Source organism: Giraffa tippelskirchi, chromosome 9 (assembly GCF_054371585.1).
Source record: "Giraffa tippelskirchi isolate mGirTip1 chromosome 9, T2T-mGirTip1v1.2.pri, whole genome shotgun sequence".
Lineage (NCBI taxonomy): Eukaryota > Metazoa > Chordata > Mammalia > Artiodactyla > Giraffidae > Giraffa > Giraffa tippelskirchi.
In genome coordinates, this window is record NC_137283.1 from 36425624 (window position 1) to 36445377 (window position 19754).

Consider the following 19754-nt stretch of genomic DNA (forward strand, 5'->3'; position numbering starts at 1 on the left):
GATATATCTGGGAGGGTGATGCCCTAAGATGGGAAGAAAACAAATACCAAACTTTGCCCACTTAGTTTGGCTAAATTCAAAAGAATGTCCTGCTCATTTCTGTAATACCTCAAGTTATTTTAACTTTGGAATTCACCTTCTTATAGTAGCTTGGGTTCCCATTAGCAACACCAGCTCACTTTGTGTAGTGAGAGGAATTACTGTGTAAGGGTTTTGTAGTCTAACATGCGATCTATCCTGAAGAATATTCTTAAGTGTATATGAGAAAAGTGTGTATCCTGTTCTTTTGGGATGGAATAATCTGTATTTATATATTAAATCAATATGCTATAATGTGTCATTTAAGGCCAATGTTTTCTTATTGATTTTCTGCCTGGATGATCTCTCCATTGACATAAATGGGGTGTTAAAGTCCCCTACAATTATTGTATTGCTGTCAATTTCTCCTTTTTTTGTCTGTTAATATTTGCTTTATTTTTGGTCTTTTTTATTATTAGGTAATGCTTTTCTTTGTCCCCTTTTGCAATCTTTGTTTTAAAGTCTATTTCATCTGATATAAGTATGGATACTCCAGCGTTCTTTCTGTTTCCACTTGCATAGAGTATCTTCTCCTATTCTTTCATTTTCTGTGTGTATCTTTAACTCTGAAGTGGCTTCAAGGCCCAAGTGAGGCTATTGTGGGTCTGCTGGTATGTGGGACTGGACCCCTGGAGCAGGAGCCACCTTGGAGGGGTGCCAGTGTCAGATGGGATTGCCTGTTGGTGGAACGTGACTGCAGCTGCTTTGGAGGAGCCAGCTGGGGCAGGTGGGACAGGCAGGGTAGGTCCTCAGGGATATACCAGGTTGGCGCACATGGTATTAGTTCAGTTGATGGAGAGTGACAGAAGTGGTACACACCACGGTTGTGCCCACTAGGAAGAGGGAGAGGTTTTTTTTTTTTTTTTTTAAATGGCACCTGCCAGTGTTTCTGTTCTGGAGAAAGCTCCACCAGATCTCCATCCCTCCAGCACATGCCCTAAATTTAGTCAGTGAATCTCTTTCCCTATGACACGGGTGCTTTTTAAGCTGCTGTCTCTGTGCTGAGACTTTGAGCAGTGAGCGTGTGTGTGTACACTCTCTAAGAACACAGTCTCAGTTTCTGACAGGCCTCCAGCTTTCCTGGACATAAGCCCCTCTAAAGTCAGATGTTACAGAGGCTCGTCTTCCTGGTGCAGGTGACCAAGCTGGGGAGCCCAATGTGGGGCTCAAAGCCCTTGCTCCACAGAGGAAACTGCCATGGCTGTGATATTCCTCCCTCTGTGGGTAGGTTCTCACTAGATCATGCTTCTGTTCTTTTGACCCAACTTGATGTGGCCTTTTCCTTATAGATTCTTAGTTTAAGAAAACCTGTTCTACTAGTCTGCAGGTTATTCTCAGTGACAGTTGTTCTGTAGGTAGTCCTAGATTTTGTGTGTCTGTGGAAGGAGATGAGCTCAGGATTTTCCTACTCTGCCATCTTGATCCAGAATCCACCAAGTTATTGGTTTTTAAATCCAGTAATTTAAAATACAAACAACTTGACCAAATGATATCATAGATGTAGTAAAAGCAAAATGTGTTTATCTGTGTTAATGTGTGTAAAGTACTTAGAACAGATCCTGGCACAGAAAAAGCACTCAATAAATGCGGACAAGAGCTATTACTGTAAATAAATGTGTATGAGATTTTGGTAAGATCTTGCAGGACATAAAACAAGAAGTTTAGACTTCCTCCCTAGGTAAATCTATATGACCATCAGCCCCAGTGAACCAACACACAAGCATTTCAAAAAATCTTATCTTTTTTCCTTTGTTAGGTTTCCTTCCTAGTTTATATCACTGATAGGACTTGAGGAGACATTTAGAAGGTACTCCAACCCATCATGAAATCTGAGAGTGATACGCACAGAACACCAAGGCTGACAGGACTCAGATCTGTATCCCTGCGATATGGATTTGTTCATGACCAAATGTTCTCTTTCTGTCAGCTCTTAGTATTGGTAGGAATAAGGAGGACATGATTTTAATTGTTCAATGCTTAAATCTAGGTTTCATCATACAATACTGGATGGCATAGTCCTTTGTGCCATGTCATGATAGCATCTTTAGTACGGTTGGTTTCTTCCAAAGGAAAGAATGGAGTAGCAGGGTCCAGAGCCCTGTGGTAGGATGTGGAGATCGCCCTTTCCTCATCTGTACAACAGCAATATCCTCTGTGTCCTCCCAAATCACTGAGAGAAGAAAATGAGATAGAGTATGTATTTATGTGCAGTCTTCTCTGAATCTATGCAGATTTGTGCGGTATTTACACATGTGTACTTCTCTTGGGCAAGAGTCCTCAGTGCGTAATCAACACTTGTACGTGAAAAGGTTAGGAGAAATTATCTGTTGTTGGCTTTATTAAGTACCCACAATGGGCTAGCTATCATGTCCAGCACTTAACATATGTAATCATATTTCCTTTTGACAACGACAGTTTGTGTGTGAAGCTTAATAATCCTATATTAAAAGTGTGGCAGGATAGCATAAGGATTTCAAGCAGTAGTATTCTTTAAAATCCCCTGTAACATTAAACTGGAGTGATTTAGAGGTAAAAAACCCAAAGATAAATCCTTCAAATTCAGTGCTTAATGGCTGCAAAGAAACTACTTTTGGCTTTTCATCTTATATTAAAGCACCTTACATACAGTAAAATATTATTAATACTACCATGCAGTGAACTTAAGACGGAAAGATAATTTTGTATTAAAATTACATATTTAGCTCAAAATATTTGATGTGTAGAGGAAGGCATCAGAGTATTGAAACCACACACACAACTACTTTTTCTTTTAACGTCTATGAGCTCTGAAAACATAAGACATTGAACTTGAGTTAAATATGTTAACTATGGGCTTTCTGGTTACCTTGCATTCCCCACAGTCCTCACTGATTAAAGAGAAATCACACTGTGTGACTGATATGAAACTCACGTGGGTTTGGTGAGGATTAAACAGATAACGTCTGTACAACACAGGAAGAGTCAGGTCCTGCTGAGTGAATAACATTATAGGGATAGTTTGGAAAGTGAAATATCTGGGAGAGTGAGATTAACTCTTTCACAGTATATCAGCCAGGAACCTGGTCCTGTAATTAGGATACATCAGGACAGAGTGAGGAGAGGGAAATGGAAGTCCTTTAGGGATCTGAAATTCTCTTAGTGTTGTAGAGAAATGTGGAGTCAGATGGAACTTTGGAAATCTTGGAAGTTGGAAGTCCACCCAATAACTCCACCCTAGGTGGTAGATGGGAGCAGTTCCAGAGTCAGGCAGACCTGAGCCTGAGTCCAGCTTCTAGCTGCCTGACACCAAGCAAGATATTTAACTTCTCCCAACCTCATTCCTATATCCACTAAATCAGGACTAATTCACCGGCTCATTCAGCAGCTGTTTAATGGTGTATTTACCAGGTGCCAGATGGTGGGAAACAGAAAGGTAAAAAGTTAGAGAAAAGACAAAGAAAAAGTAGGTCCCTGCCTACTCTGAAGTTTAATGCTGGATGGGGGTTGGGACAGAATTAAAAGAACATACAAATAACATAATTACAAATTGTGTTCTGGGGGACATCTTCCAGACCAGGGTGTTATATTTGAGGATGTCACATTTATGCTAAGACCTTGAAGATGAAAGTGAGAAAGCCACAGGCAATGGAGGGTGGTGTGGAGAGAAGCCCTGGGTACGGAGGGCACAGCTTAAGTGAAAGCGCTAAGGAAGGAAAGGCTTGACAAGTTTAAGGAGCCAATGGAAAGCCAATGTGGCAGCTGGATGGTGAATTGAGGTTGACAGTAATTTACCTCATGTGGATTTGTGTACGTCAACTGAGAGAACACACACAAAGCATCAGGCTCAGCTCTCAATAAATCATTAAAGTGTGTCCCTCCTCTTCCTTCTCCTTCCCCTACCCTCCCCTATCACCACACTATTGAAGAAATTAAGAACTAGAGAAGAAAATCCATTTGTCTTAAACTCAGCAAGAGCAGAGCTGGAACTGGAATCCTGGTCTGTAAATTCCCTCTGTCACCAGTCTTCTAATTAGCTCTAGAATAACAGGAAGAACAATTTTTGACCACATGGATAGAAGGATTGTCAAATGGTCCATACTTCTTTGACCAGAGATGCATCGTGGTGCTGCAGTGGCCTGAGGTTTTCCATGTTGCTCATCAGTGACTCACAAACACATACTGCAAACCTACTGCTAAGGAGGAGGGGTAATATACTCTCTCTTTCTCCTTTCCTTCTTTCTTCCCTTTCCTCCTTCCCTTCCTTCTCTCTTCTCTCCCTCCCTTCTTTCCTCTTTTCACTCTTGGTGGGGTGGGGGATTTTAGAATTGTGGAAGATGTTGTAAAGGGACATAGACTTTCTCAGCTTGACAAGTGTTGCTTAGAGAGGCCATGGATATTAGCGAGAGGATGGTCCCTATGTCTTGTAGATGTTAGACTGAGAGACTAATGCTGATTCCTAAGACAGATGATATCCTCTCTTGGGAGATGGAAGAGATGGAAAAACTTGGTGTTATGCAGCCAGGGTGGAGGGAGAGTTGAGGGTGGGTCCTGGAAGGCTCAGGAGGGAGAAGAGTCTGAGAGAAAAACTCCATCTGAGGCCAGCTCTCTAGGCTATATGCAGCATGATGACAGATTAATGACACTGTGTTTCCGTGTATGCATGTGTACGTGCGTGAGCTTCTATAAGCTCCGGGCTCTGTGTTCATCCTCAACCAAACCTGTGCCTTCTTTTTGGTAATGTGGTGTACTTACTCACCTTCCTAGACATCAAGGGCACAGTCCAGGGGCAAAAGTTCATTTACCCAAATCAAGTGAAATTATAAAAGTTCACTCAGAATGGCCATCATCAAAAAGTCTACAAATAACAAATGCCGGGGAGGTGGAGAAAGGGGAACCATTCTACACTGTTGGTGGGAATGTAAACAGGTGTAGCCACTATAAAGAAGAATGAGGAGGTTCCTTAAAAAATTAAAAACAGAGTTAGTGTATTATCTAGCGGGTGTATTTCTAGGCAGATATCTGGAGAAAACCACAACTGGAAAAGATATATGTAACCCAATATTCATCAAAGCACTATTTGCAATAGCCAGAATATGGAAGCAACCTAAATGTCCATCAACAGAAGGATAGATAAAGAAGATATTATTTATATATGAGTAATATTCCATTGTATGTATGTGTATATTACTCAGCCAGGGAACTCTATTCAATATCCTGTAATAACCTACAGTGGAAAAGAATCTAAAAACTTATACGTTATATATATATATATTTTTTTTTCAACACATAGGTAACTGAGTCATTTTGCTGTATAACTGATACTAACACAATATTGTAAATCAACTATATTTCAATAAAAATTAAAAAAAGAAAAAAATAGTTCTGTGTTGCCATCTTTCCAATTCTCCTCAAATGGAGCAGACACTTCAGCCTCCGGCACAACCTCAGATAATCAATATCATAACCACTGGCCCAATCACTCACTTCCCTCTAGTTCAAATAGCTAACATCAAACTTACTGGTGAGAAACTCAAAGCTTTCCCACTAGAGTGAAGTCGCTCAGTCGTGTCCGACTCTTTGCGACCCCATGGACTGTGGCCTACCAGGCTCCTCCGTCCATGGGATTCTCCAGGCAAGAATACTGGAGTGGGTTGCCATTTCCTTCTCCAGGGGATCTTCCCGACCCATGGATCGAACCCGGGTCTCCTGCATTGGAGGCAGACGCTTTAACCTCTGAGCCACCAGGGAAGTCCAGGAGAGTAAAATAAATCTCCTACGATGAACTTTCATTTCACTGCTGTCCTGGATGATCTATGGCTCTGTTCCTAACAACAAAAGTTACTCTCTAAATGAATGAAATTAGCCAGCAGAGATTTCCCTTGCATGCAGTTAATAAGGAATGCATCCAGGTGAAAGAGAACAGAAGCACTGCCATGCACTTTCTGGCTTAATAAGCATCCACAAACCAAAATTCCTCATAACAGGAATACCTTCACACAGTTAAAATACCAAAGGTTTTCTCCTGGAAAGAGGGCAAGCAGCTACCTCCTCTGAATTAATTGCACCACACAAGGAATATCAGTGAAAGCTGCTATTAATCCTTCTGGTTAATTTGCAAGGCATAGTGGAAAGCAATAGGTTGGAGGAGGACAGGAAATCAGACTGATTAATGACTCTCATGGGGACTGTGGTCTTCAGTGAAGTCAGGGAGGGGACACCTTCCAAGGTCTGATGCCCAATCTCTGGCAAGAAAGATCCCTTGGAAGAAATAAGTGAGAGTAAGGAGCCTGGCTAGAAAGAGACTGGGTGATTGGGACCAAGTAGTGGTATTTTTCTTAACACCAAGCTGTGTGTGCTGGCAATCAGAGCTCCACAGATACAGCTTTGACTTATACAGCATTTGCCAATTTCCCTGGTGTAAATACTTCCACCTTGGCCAATTCTAAGTCACCAAAATAACATCTCTGAAACTTGACTGGGAAGAGAACCGCAGAGTCAGCTGCACTTGAGCACACCACAGCAACCAAAGGACTTTCCTTGACTCTCCCCTGGAGCAAGAACCCGGGGCTGATTTCAATGGTTCACTTCTCTTATTTCACATTTCCTCTTATTCCATATCTCATATTTCCTCTTATTTCATATCACTCACCTTGGGTTTATTTGACTGATTTCACTTCAATTATTCATTCATTCATTTGTTGTATACATTCAATCACTTATTATTTACTTACTGATTTAGTTATTGTAAGAAAAGCTGTTGATACTTTGCTTAGGATCTCCTCCGCACTCACTACAGGCCACCTGCAGTGTCAGGGGGACAGTCCTCATATGCATCAAAAGTTCCTCCCTAAACATTCAATTCTCTCTGTTGAGGGCTATCTCAGGCAGCAGGGACACAGCCTGTGACTGGGGCATGGTGCAAGGTTCCAGGGACCAACTTCACGTCAGTTTCCAAACAATGTGGGATGGAAATTGGTGGACAAATCCCCCAAGTGTCCTTCTCTGTCTGTGGGGAAATTCTGAGGTGTGTTTTAATCCAGTTTCTTCCGATGGGATTGAGCCCTACTGCCTATAGCAAAGCTGCTCATGAATGACACCTGTGGTTGGAGTCTTCCTTTTCCTCTCTCATCATTGTGCTTCCTGGCATCATCTCTCAGGTCACCTTGTTGAGCCTACATTCTTGCATTTCCCAAAAGCAAGTCTCAGGATCTGCTTTTGGGAAATGCAACTGAGATAGTTACTAAACACTGACCAAGTACCAATTGTTCTCCACACACTGCAATGGCCCTAGGACTGTATTAATGAAAGGATGGGTACCACTCAGCACACCTTAGCTCGTGCCCCTCAGCTTACAGCTAGACACACTCTCATCTCTGTAGCTTTTTCCAAATAAGCGGAGATCTTCTGCAAACAGAAAGTCTTCTTGGACTACGCTGTCTAGAGGAGGGCACCTGACCCCAGCCCACCCCCACTCTCACTCTCATTATTCACTTCTGTTGCTATTTACCTGAGCAGACATTTAAAAATCTGTGTTTGGCACTATGCATTCACCTGTTTATGTTTTGCCTGGCCACTTCTCTGAGGAAAGGTAACACCCACGTCTTTACTGATGAATCTCAGCTCTTGGCACTAAGTGGGTGCTCCCTAAACACTTGTTGACTAAAATATATAAATATATTTCCCTCTGCCACCTCTGGGCTTTCCCGGTGGCTAGTGGTAAAGAATCTCCCTGCAATGCAGGAGACACAGGAGATGCAGGTTTGATCCCTGGGTCAGGAAAATCCCCTGGAGAAGGAAATGTCAACCCACTCCAGTATTCTTGCCTGGAGAATCCCATAGACAGTGAGCCCGGCAGCCTACAGTCCATAGGGTCGCGAAGAGTTGGACATGACTGAAGCAACTTAGCAAGTAAGCACACCGTCACCTCCAGGGAACTTGCTATCTATTTGGGAATGCGGACAAGTGGATGAACAGGTATGGTGACCATGCTTTTTGGTGGTGGCAGTCACTGGAGCCCCGGAGGAAAATGTGGAGTCTGTTTGCAGAGGAGTGGAGAGACATGAGGAGTGGAATCTCGAGGAATGGACAGCTAAGCAGACGCCAGGCAAGCATGCCAGGTTTAGCTGGGTAAGAGGGAGAAAATGAGTGTTTCAGGCAGAGAGAGAAGCAAATCAATGACACTCAAGTGAACGAGTAAGGCATATCTGAGCCGTGCGGCTGACAGGACAGGAACAGACACTGTAAGATGAGAAGAAAGCTGAGACTCTATTCAGGAGGCGGCAGGGATATGCCAGGTCTGATGTAGCAAGGATCTCAAAACTATGGCCCCTGGGCCATGTCAAGCCACATATATTCATTCACACATGCAGTCTATGGTTGCTTTCAGGTTTCAATGAGAGAACTGAGTATTGAAATAAGAGACCCTATGGTCTGAAAGGCAAACCTATTTACTATCTGGCCCTTACAGAAACCCAGGAGAAACCGGGGTTTTAGGAGGGGGCTGGGTTATTGGCCAGGGAGGGGTATGACCAATAGAAATTTCAGAAAGGCCACACTGGTTGGACTTGAGGGTGTGGATGGAGAGAGAGCAAATCTAGGTGCTAGAAGATGAATAACTGGCTTACATCCCCAGAAAACTTGCAAACGCTATGCCAGCAGGACTACTGCTCAACTTTCTGTGTACGTTTGTGCCAAAACATGGTAGGTGGCTCATGAATGCTGTCAAGTGAATGAACACACAGTGAAGGCACAAGAGAAGATGAGAGGATGAAGGACTTGGAAATGTGTACCCTGACACTGAAGCCCAGAGTAATAAACATCGTGATGGTGATGATGATTGCCACGAAAATGATGATGATAGTAATAAAAAATCAACCACACTTGATCCTCTAGGCCAGTCCCTTCAGTAAATACATTATTTATATGAACTCATTTAATCCTCTCAACAACCCCCTCTGAAGTGGAAAGAAACATAATCCCTCATTTTACGCTTGAGGAAACTGGGTCAAACAGCATGCCAAGATTACATGGGTTATTGGTACGTGAAGTAGTCATGGTTTGAACTTGGATCTGCCTTTCTCTAAAATTTATCTTCATCCGTCCCAGTTCTCCCAGGGCTATGAAGGGTGTCTCACTTGGCTGGAGCAGACTATAGAAAGACTAAAATCAATCATGGGCTAGTTACAGCCAACAATGCTCAGAAAGCCAAGGGAGGACTAAATGAAGCATTTATAAGACAAAGCCCTGATCATACAAATGGATGCCAGTGGTAGCTCACAGATCTTGCCTCGACATTACAAGACTTTGTTCTGCAGCATCACAGGTCATCATGGGGGAAGGACTGAGAATCTTGGATGGTAAGAATGCTGGAGAAGCCTTCCAGGAGTAGTTCTGCCAATTACATTTAACAAGACTTTCCTCCTAATTGTCAGCTACTCACGGTGGGTGGGAAGTCCCTCACACTCCTGTCCATCATTCAGCAGCTTTTAAGTTAAAGACACCCAGTTCCTGCCTCTCCAACTTCCTCTGATGAACCCCTCCCTCTTGTCCCTTCTCCTTTTATGACCTGTCTTGGGTTGATGAGCCACTGGTCCTTAGCACCCCTGAGGAGCACTTCCGAGAACACAGTTGTTTAAAGGAGCTGATTACTCTCTAGTAGCCCTGAAAAAGCAAAGAATACATACTGTCAGGATATTTTCTGGTATAGAAAGAGTGTTTGATTAACTGTGGCTTCCCTCATACCCCATGGGCTGCCCAGGCGGCCCTTAGCTGACTGATGGAACACCTCTAAAACTTAATGTTCCATTTCTACTCATTTTGACCCAATTCTTCTTTCTTTTAGTGTTTCTTCTTCTGCTGATAATTGGATTTTTCCAAAGAAATTGACCAAGTACCTACTCTGGTCATCGGTTTATGGTTACTGCAACACTCTGACCCAGAAGGTTTTTGTGAACAGCCCTGTAAAACCTCAGAAGAGACCTTCCTGTGAAGATAAAAACTGCAGGTCATCCCTGGAAGACAATATAATTCTATCTTATTTGGAAGCACTGAAAACCATTGTCAAAAAGCTCTCTCCTATAGAGCTGTATGCTTTTTCTTGTCATTGTATATAACTATCTGTGTTCTTAACCAGCTCCAATACCTTCCATGCTGCTTTCCATTTCAGGCTACATATCAAAAATTGGATACTATGCCCTTCTAGCTGTTTTGTGATTTATATGAAATCTTCCCAAGCAAAGGTAGCCTCATAAAACTGGTATTTCATACTATCACCTGAGGAATTCTGACCAGGCCCTGCAGAAGTGTGTGTGTGTGTGTACATGCGTTCAGTTGTGTCCGACTCTTCGTGATCCTATGGATTGTAGCCTGCCAGGCTCCTCTGTTCATGAAATTTCCCAGTCTCCCTGCAGGAGAATCCAAAATTATCAATATAGCAGAAGAAGTTTCCACCTTCATTAGCATAAACCTGCAACCTGGAGATGGATCAGTTAGTACAGTATTTGCACACAGGTAACAGAAATCTTGATGTATAGTGGCTTAAACAAAAAGGACTTTGTTTTTCATAGGTATTGAGAAGTCCAGAACTAGGTGGCTATTTGTATGATGATGTCTGAGCCAACATCTCTATTTCCTGTGGTCTCTGCCTCATCACCAAAAATTGGCTGCTGCATTTCCAGAACATCCTTAGCTACATGGGAACCTAGGAAGTGAATATTTAGCTTTCCTCGGCTGCAGAGGGGAGGTCGGCAATGGTACAATGGCTGGGCATGGTTGTTTAGTCAGCCAGTCACCACTGTCTGCTCCAGAAATTAATAGGAGAAAAATGCAGAAGTAAAACAAGCATTCATGACATTTTATAAAGGCAAGATAGCATAGTCAAGCCCATTCAGCATCCAGTCATTTCCTTTTCCCTGGACAGTACCCAGAGAGTTCTTTCTGTGTGTCTTATAAGCTAAATTTAACACTTGTCCATGAAATGAAATATAAATTTCTGTCAGAATTGTATTTTCTCACATAAAGACGTACCCAAATCTTTAAAGTAAAACACATGACTGAAATAGTGAAAATAAATTGGAAACAATCTTCATGCCTGTTAACAATTTAACCAAATAAAGTTTTTAGGTATTCAATGAACTATTATGTAATAGTTGAAAAGTATACATATAGAAAGTTATATGTAATCTCATGGAAGGCAAAAAAAAAAGGCAAACTGCCAAGTATGACACATGTGCATCGCATTTTTGTAAAAGGAAGTATTTATACATATGCACATTTGTAATGGATATGAAAAGGTTTTGAAAGGTTGTGCTGTAGTATCATCAGTTGTTAACACTGAGGAGTGAATGATGGAAGCAGAATATCATTTTTAATTCTTTTTACATTGCTTCAATTTCTTCTAATAAGCATGTGTAACTTTTATAACTAAAAAAACACTGTTTACAATAGCCAGGACATGGAAGCAACCTAGATGTCCATCAGCAGACGAATGGATAAGGAAGCTGTGGTACATATACACAATGGAATATTACTCAGCCATTAAAAAAATACATTTGAATCGGTTCTACTGAGATGGATGAAACTGGAGCCCATTATACAGAGTGAAGTAAGCCAGAAAGAAAAACAACAATACAGTATACTAATGCATATATATGGAATTTGAAAGATGGTAACGATAACCCTATATGCGAGACAGAATAAGAGACACAGATGCGTAGAACAATTTTATGGACTCTGAGGGAGAAGGTGAGGGTGAGACGTTCTGGGAGAATAGCATTGAAACATGTATATTATCATATGTGAAACAGAACACCATTCCATGTTCGATGCATGAGACAAGGGCTCAGGGCCGGGGCAATGGGATGACCCAGAGGGATGGGATGGGGAGGGAGGTGGGTGGGGGGTCCAGGAAGGGGAACACATGTAAACCCATGGCTGATTCATGTCAATGTATGGCAAAAACTATTACAATATTGTAAAGTAATTAGCCCCCAACTAAAATAAATAAATGTATTAAAAAAAAAAAAATTTTATTAAAGCAAACTCACCATTACCAAAGGGGAGAAGGGGTGGGAAGGACAAATTAGGAGTATGTGATTAACATACACAAACTACTATACATAAAATAGATAAGCAATGAGGATTTACTGTATAGCACAGGGAATTATATTCAATATCTTGCAAAAACCTATAAAGGAAAATAATCTGAAAAAATATATGCAACTGAATCACTTTGCTGTACACTTGAAACTAACATAATATTATTAATCAATACACTTCAATCAAAAATAAGATTTTATTAAAACTGTAAATTTAGACAGCCTCTGGATAACTTGAGCAAAGTAAATTCAGGCCTATCATTAGATGGCTATGCTGTTTTTAACATTCATTTTGATGAAAAAAATGTAAAATCAAAGAAAATTCACTCTCCTTCAGAATTATCTTCAATAATACCTTCAAGTTATTTATATTTTGGGGGGCAATATAAGGGTAGGTGGAGAAAGAATGATTATGGGATTGTATGAAATGCTATATGTGAAACTTGAAAATTATAAAGTATCTTAGAATTTAAAGAATCTTTTATTAAAAAGTTATTTACTTTTACAGAAAATGTAAGTGGAATCACATTTTTTACTTGCTCACTGATTAAAATATTTTGAAAAAATCACTGTCTACAATCAAGGTAAGAATATTTCAAAATATGCCATGGGAACATATGGTTTACATATGTGTCAAACTTTACTGAGTAAAAGTGTTAACTCATCTTTCATCAGATTCAGTGATGGTCACTGTGTTTAAAGGAATCAACTCTAATTCTCTCATAATCCATCATAATAGAATAACAAGAAAAAATAAAAAGTCCCTAGAGCTTTTCACCTAGAATTAAACCATTTCTCTGACAGCTGATTTGAGAGTCTTATGAATTAATTTCTTGCCTATTGTAGTGTATTTGAACTTGACATTTTTCTGGAGAAATCTGATCTTAAATCACTGAAGAAATCACTGATAGATACCTTAATTCCACATTTTTGCTTGATAGGAAAATTAGAGCAAGATAAACGCATGGAACACTGTCACTGCTCTGCAATTCAATAACATGTATAGAACATGCTGGCATGAATGATTCCTTGCCAGAAGCCATGCTTTCATGATAATGTAGAATATTTAGCATTAAAAAAAAAAGAAAAAAAACAACCTAAAGTGGCAATCCTTTAAGTGCATTTTTCTTTTTAAGAGGAGGTTTTAGTTACCAGGTCTCTAAATATAAACTAAAAGTCAAGTTTGGATTCTGTTCTGAATGAATTCAGTGTATTTGATGTGTCTTCTTTAAAAACTGAACATTTCAAGAACTACAGTTATATTTATATCCATCAAGCAAATTAGAATAATGCAGGATTTTGAGGGGGGAAGAAAAATCTTGATCCATAACCAACTGGTCACATTCAATCAATTCTTTTCATTAGACTGCATGGCTCAAAGTTTCTCTCATCCCCTCTCCTTAAATTAAAACAACAAAAAAATTTGTCTTAAACTTTAATGAAAAGACAAGCACAGGGTCCCATAAAAAGGACAGTGAGAGTTGATCTTTCTTGTTTGTTTTGCATGTTTTGTGCTTGTGGCTATTTTAAATAAAATCCAGGGCTTACAAAGTACAAGCCAAGAATATAAACAGGCATCATATTTAAGTTCAGGAACTAAAACGTAGAAACCCAGAACAGTCATAAAACCTTTTATTGCCAGAATTTTAAAACATGCAAATAACTATGTTGAAAGATTTGATGGTCTTTCTACATTTTACTTGCTTTGCACATCTCACTTACAAGTTGCAACTCTCTCCTGTTCATATTTCAAGATATTTGTGAAGTTCTGATGGTTCTGATCCTTGACCTGGGAATCAATGTCTGATCTCCCAAACAAAATGCATAATCATCAAATCACCTCTGGAATAACAGGGAACTTGCTACCATGTATTATTTTGATTATATATGAAGAAGCAAGCTTGAAATAGGCAGTTGAAAGGGAGCATATATTAATTTGAAAAATACCCAAAATACTGGAGGAGACGTTCTAGAGGAACAGTTGGAAGTATATTCTAAAGTAATACTTTCCCATTATAGTCCTAATCATAACAACACAACTGCTGCTGCTATCTAGGGGCTTTTATCTGTGTCCAGCAATAGATTTGTCTTTAATGACTACAATATGCTTTGCAGACATTATTTTATTAAAATCTCATAACTCTGTGAGGTAGGTATCACCATCAGCCCCATTTCAGAGCTGGGTAAACCATGGCTCAGAGTGGTTAAATGACTCATCCAAGGCTACATAGAGAATAACAGTTTGCATCCATGAGTTCAAAACTATAGTAAAAGGACAATTAATCATAAAAATCTAATTGGTCACTGTTAGAGGATACTAGTGAGCAAATCTACTTAAGAAAACTAGTCACTGAAAGAGGGAAGCATCAATCTTTTATCTTGCCTTTTCTTTAAGAATGTTAGCAGGGCATGAATAGAGACACACACACAGAGAACAGATTTGTGGACACAGCAAGGGAAGGAGAGGGGGATGAATTGAGAGAGTAGGATTGGCATATATACACTATCATGTGTAAAATAGTAGCTAGTGGGAATCTGCTGTATAGCACAGGGACCTCAGCTCGGGGCTCTGTAATGACTGAGAAGGGTGGGAAGGAGACTCAAGAGGGAGGGGATATATGCACATTTATAGCTGATTCATGTTGTTGTACAGCAGAAACCAACACAACATTGGAAAGCAATTATCCTCTAATTAAAAATAAATAATATTTAAAAAGAATGCTACTAGTATGTGACCTTATTAACAGTAGAGAAGAGGAAGTTTCCTTTCATAGAACTATTCACCTAATAATGAAGAAGGGGTAATAGAATTAGGATATCACCATTTTGCAACCTATTATGGACTGACTATTTACACACACCCCATTCATATGTCAGGAGAAGGACATGGCATCCCACTCCAGTATTCTTGCCTAGAGAATCCTGTGGACAGAGGAGCCTGGTGGGCTGCTGTCCATAGGGTTGCACAGGTCGGACACGACTGAAGCGACTTAGCATGCATGCATGCATTGGAGAAGGAACTGGCAACCCACTCCAGTATTCTTGCCTGGAGAATCCCAGGGACGGAGGAGTCTGGTGGGCTGTCGTCTCTGGGGTCGCGCAGGGTCGTAAACGACTAAAGCGACTTAGCAGCAGCAGCAGCAGCATTCATATGTTGAATACCTAACCCCCAGTACGGCTGTATTGGGGGTTGTTGCCTCTAAGGAAGTAATTTGAGTTAAATGAGGTTAAGGGTGGGACTCTGATCCCATAGGATTACTGTTCTTAAAAGAAGAAACACCAGCAATGAAGAATCAGACAGAGAGAACAGATCTATGGACATGGGGGGAAGGGAGGAGGGAGAAAAGGAGATGTATGGAGAGCGTAACATAGAAATTTACCATACCATATGTAAAATAGATAGCCAATGGGAATTTGCTGTATGACTCAGGGAACTCAAACAGGGGCTCTGTGACAGGCTGAATGGTGGGGTGGCGAGGGAGATGGGAGGTAGGTTGGGGAGGGAAGGGATACGGGCATACCTATGGCTGATTCTTGTTGACATATGACAGAAAACCACAAAATTCTATAAAGCAATTATCCTTCAATTAAAAAATTAAAAAAATAAATAAAAATCACATTTTGGGCTTAGGAAAGATCATATGAGCACACAGCAAGGTGGCAGCCACGTACAGTCAAGAGAAGAAGCCTGAGAATGAAATCTACCTTGCAAGCATGTTGATCTCGGACTTGTCAGCCTTCAGAACTGTGAGAAACGAATTTCTAATTTTTAAGTCACCCAATCTGTGGTACTTTGTTATAGCAGCCCAAGCTAAGACACAACCCTTAGTGAATTAATCTAAGCACTGATAACTGATAACACAAAAGAGAGGCAGCTAGATATTATGTGTCTCTCACGGGAGAGGATCTCACCAATTTTGAAGTATTTTGCAAAAACAACAACAACAACAACAAAAAAGCCCACCTGGATTTGATCAAGTTTCTATGTCCAACTGCCAATTTATAAAAAATACAGGCAAGGGAAGGACACGTGTAAGACGACATCACAAGGATGAAATGAGCAAAATCCAGACCCTGAGAAACTCTTCAGGTGAAAACATCCATTTGTTCAAGAATAACAGCAACAAATTACAAAAATGTACAGAGAAGAGCTTATGGGTTAAAAGGTCTTCATAGATATATCAAAAATCCAGATTTCAGGAAACTTAAAAAAATCATGAGATTAAGATATTTGGAAATTTATAGATCTTTGATGACATTGAACTATTGCTCATTTTTTAGATAGGTGAAACAGTATTTAGCGTTTTTATTTTCAATACCTTTGAGAGATACACACCAATTTATTATATGTTAAATGATCTGATGATTGGGGAGAGGGTAATTATTGGGGGTATAAAAGGAATACTGTTACTTATGAGTTCAAATGATAAGGAAAAGGAGGCTGATTATATTATTCTTGTTTTTTTATATGTTTCAAATTTTGCATTATTAAAAATTTTTACAAACTGAAACCATATTATAAACTAAATATACATGTTGATGTATAGTCAAAATTCAATAGTTTTAAAAATCTAACATATACCTTAACAGTTTTCAAGGTTTTTTTAAAGGGTATTTAAGAATAATCTTAAAATTTCTGAGAGGATCAATTTTAAAAGTAAGGAAGTCTCATTCCATTTTATTATTATGATACTGCAGGACTTAGAGGAAAATATATTCTCTTTTCTTTCTTAATAATCTTTTATCGATTATTCCAAGAATCCATTTAGTTCTGCCCCATTATGAGAGAGCAGCTTTATCTCATTGTTTTAATGAGACAAAAGATCACCACAGCCTAAAAGACTATACATTCCATGTAAAGGACATTATTTCCTAGACAACAAGACAAAAATTCCCAACATCATTCAATAATGTCTTTCTACTGATTAAATTCAAAAAGTAATAAAATATATAAAATATTATGTACATAATATTCAATAGATTGGCTTTAGTTTGTGAGTACTAATGTTGTTAAGTGGAGTTCATACAGACCACACCCATAAGTACAAAAAGAGATATTATCCCAACTCCAGCACTGCAAATATGTAGCCATGTAGTGACTGTGGAACTGAAAGACAGAGTGACCTTTTCTAAACATTTTAGCTTCTGGCTCCCAAGTTGAACTTAAATTACTTTTTAACACATCTAGCAAGGGTAAAATACCAGCAGACAGTCATCTTATGTGTTCATGGGATGCAAAGATGGTTATGCCAGGAAAAAAAAAAAAAGTGACACAATTCTAAAAGAAGAAATTTTCATGGGCTAGAGAAAACTGGAAGATGTGGGAATAGAAATGTAAGTAAAAACTGCTTTGCCAGTAGTAGATGCCCAATAAACATGCATTTTATGAGTGTGAGGGATAGTTCTTCCTCTAAGAGACAGGAAGTACACACTGGAGGGGCTCCAGGGAATCACACTGAATTGGAAAGGAGGAAAGGTGAGCAGACCTACGTAGAAGATGGATAAGTAAGTGAAAGCAAATAATGAAGGGAAGTAAAGGAGGAGATTAGGAATTTGAGGAACTAGGAAAGGAAGTTTGACTACCTACTGAAGAGGTAGAAAGAAATGAACTAAAAATGAAATGAGAATTAAAAAAGGGCACAATGCCATGGTGCTACTTGCCTTGCTTGGCAAGGGGAAGCCCTCTGAGGGCAGAGGCTATCTCTTGGTTGTCTTTGCATCCCTTATACTGTAGCAGTACTCACATCATGTCTGTAAATTAAATAATCTCCTCAATTCGTGCAAGTACACCCAGAGCACACCTCTGGGACATATCAGATACACACAGAAAGAAGCTAAAAAAGGAGGACAGAATAGCAGAGTCAAAGTTCTTTGATAAAGGTAAAGACCAACATGTCAGAACTGTCATCAGCGTAAACACAATACTTAGGTCATAGTAGGCATTTCAGAGTAATTTACTGACAAATGGAAATACACCCCTCATCTCCCTCCAATCAGAGCAGAGCCCACAAGTTTATATTAAAGCACCTGGTTGGGAGGGGGGTGTCCACCAGAAGGGGTTTAAGTAAGAGTCTGATGAGAAATAAGTAGAACTAGAACTTAGAAAAAAAGCCATCCACACCAAATTTGAAGCGATATGGGAAAGAAAGCAGAAACTATGACAAAAATAGATTAAGAGTTATAATAATTAAATGACAACATTCTGAGGTGTGGGATCATCTTGGAAGCTGGAATAAGATAATTTCCCATTCTGTTTTGGGAAAAAGGTGATAGTGGTCATCTAAGGTCACCTGATGGGATGACCTGGGGGAATACCTGGGGAGCAGTGTTGGACCTCTGTTTACTCTTTGGGAACCTACTGAAGGTGATGGACTTACTTTGCAGGGAAATTCTCATCTCCAAATGTATTTAAAAATTACCGTATAGAATCTGTGCATTCAGAGACCCTTGGAGGCTCCCTAATAAACCAAATCCAATGATAAGGATCTCAGGCTCTTAAAGAGAAGCACAACTTACCAGGTGCCACAGCTGGTGACAGATCATCTATACCTCCTACTAAAACCTGGCCTTCACATTCTTTCAACAGTTGTCTTTCAGAAAAGTACTCCTTCCAAGGCACCCCCCTTCCCCTGTCCCCTGCCAACTGAGGTTTCTGATTCCACTTCTTCCAAATTTCCCCAACACTCATCATAAATCACTTCTTTTAGAATTATGTCTTTATCTAATTCCATATGCACCAGAAATCTGACTACTATGAAAATGCTGGATCTAGACTTATTTGAGGCAGGGGGGAGGGGGACAGGCTGCTTCTTAAAAGGGGGCTTAACCTGAAAGAAAATCAGTTCACTGTAAAGGTAAAGTATACGATGCTCCACAGTAACCAGCAGCTTCCTCTTATTCCCTCAACTCTAGAAGAGGCAGAACCTTTCGGGAAACCTACTGGCACACAGGAGACCTCGGTGACTCTGTGTGGCATGGAATTGATTTCTAATGGAATAACCTGATCTCTGAGGAATGTGGTTAGCAGTGGCTGTGGCAGCAGAACTTTTGTGTCTGCAGAGCAGAGGATCCCAGCAGGAATAGCAGACCATGACCTCCACCCACTTCCCTGATGGCACTGGATCTGGATGCTGCCCACCAGCACATTTTCCCTTACAGGAAACTGAAAGGCATGCCTGAGAGGCCAATGGGAGAACCTCGTACCTTACAGTGTTTGGCTTCCTCAGCAGAGATTGGTTGGAAATGCATATTTTAATGGATGCACACTGAAGTATGCAAGAAATATCCTTTCCCAGTCTCATGTTTTCATCTCTTCCTGGTCATAATAGATGTGAGAGGATATCATTATTTGAAAGAGACAAGTCCCAGCTCATTTCCCATCAACACACAGTTCAGGAAGGGTAGCTTAGTGACCTCTGTTACCAATGACTCTAAGGAAGGTGGTTCCCTATGATCTGGGAAAAAAGGGTAACTCAGCAACCTAAATTAGATGTTAATGAGTATAAATTCACAGCACTGAACTGGAGGTTTTATTTGAAATATGGCTTTTCTTGGAGCCGTCTTTTATCCAAGGCAATTTTATCAGAAGTCTGTGAATTTTTT

At 40.1% G+C, this 19754-nt stretch overlaps 1 protein-coding gene across 2 annotated transcripts in view; it reads right to left on the reverse strand.

The window, feature by feature from the left end:
* The window catches only part of SYNPR (synaptoporin), a 314626-nt gene that overhangs the window by 147020 nt on the left and 147852 nt on the right, over positions 1-19754 (reverse strand). The gene's annotated exons all lie outside the window — the stretch shown is intronic.